A 1,290-nucleotide genomic window follows, 5' to 3' on the forward strand; every position below is an offset into this window, starting at 1 on the left:
ACCAGTTATCAAATTATAGATGTGTAAGCTTACAACACCAATTATCAAACACATGTTTTTGTAAACATAGTATTGTTTCATATATGAATTAAATAATTGTTTATACTAACTTAATTTGTGAAACATGACAAATAAGTTGTCAATTAATGTATACTAAGTGGATCTCAAAATATCAATAAGTTTCGTTTTACATGTGATTGTATCATGTGCATATCTTGCTTGCACCAAACAAGTAGATCCACATGTCCATATATCATGTTACATGTAAAATTCCAAAACTATCTTTCATTCCATTCAATCAAACCTTCATTGATTCATCATCATCTCTCAAGAATGAAGGGCATCCATGCATGGATTCCATATTGATCTATAAGCTTTATGGTCCTATTATTCTTCATTTCCTTGATTCCCACTCATCAAAACCCTAAATTCTTTGCTTTTTTGAACATTTATTCTTGCTTCAATCATTCCAACACTTCTTTTTTCTTCCAAAAACCTCAAAAGAAACATTCCAAGTTTATAATTGCTTCTTGCCATGAATTATCGCCGGCTACAACAAATCGACATGGTGGCACCACCACCAGCTGTCAATGGAAGCTCAATAGATGGCGGTTTCACCACCGGAGATGATAGCTTTGACAACAACATGATGATCATACTAGCGGTTTTGCTTTGTGCATTAATATGTGCACTAGGGCTTAACTCAATCGTTCGATGCTTTTTTCGTTGTGGCCGGGCATTTATTTTGGGAAATGCTAGACAAACTTCAGCCGGTTTGGCCTCGAGTGTACGAAAGCAAGGTATGTTAAGTGAAATTCCAGTGTTGGTTTATCGGTCAGAAATGAAAAATCCGGCCACCGATTGTCCAATTTGTCTAGGGGAATTTAGTGAAGGTGAAAAGATGAGAAGTTTGCCTAAGTGTAAGCGTTTGTTTCATGTTAAATGTATAGATAAATGGCTTGTGTCACATTCATCATGTCCAATATGTAGACAGGTTTTATTTGTACTAGATGAAGTTTAGTTGTAATTACAAATTTTAATATGTGGGTTTTGCAAGATTTGATCAAGTTCATAGCTAATAAGGTAAATGTATAGTTTTTGTGAGGGCTTAATGCTAATTACAATATCTCAAAGGGTGAATATGATTGAAGTTTTAAATGGTCTTACGTTTTGTGATAAAGACACAACTATCCTTCTCTTGTTAGATATCTAAAATCATGCACCACACATTGGTTGCCTTGTATAGCATGATATTAACTTTAATAGGTGTTTGGTTTCTTGAAATATATT

At 34.0% G+C, this 1,290-nt stretch overlaps 1 pseudogene; it reads left to right on the top strand.

The window, feature by feature from the left end:
• The first annotated feature begins 523 nt into the window (after positions 1-523).
• On the top strand, positions 524-1,067 carry LOC143578109 (RING-H2 finger protein ATL74 pseudogene; annotated as a pseudogene).
• The last annotated feature ends 223 nt before the right edge of the window (positions 1,068-1,290 follow it).

Source organism: Bidens hawaiensis, unplaced genomic scaffold (assembly GCF_021521415.1).
Source record: "Bidens hawaiensis isolate Kalapana, Puna unplaced genomic scaffold, B.hawaiensis_p1.1 tig00029024_1, whole genome shotgun sequence".
Taxonomy (NCBI): Eukaryota; Viridiplantae; Streptophyta; class Magnoliopsida; order Asterales; family Asteraceae; genus Bidens; species Bidens hawaiensis.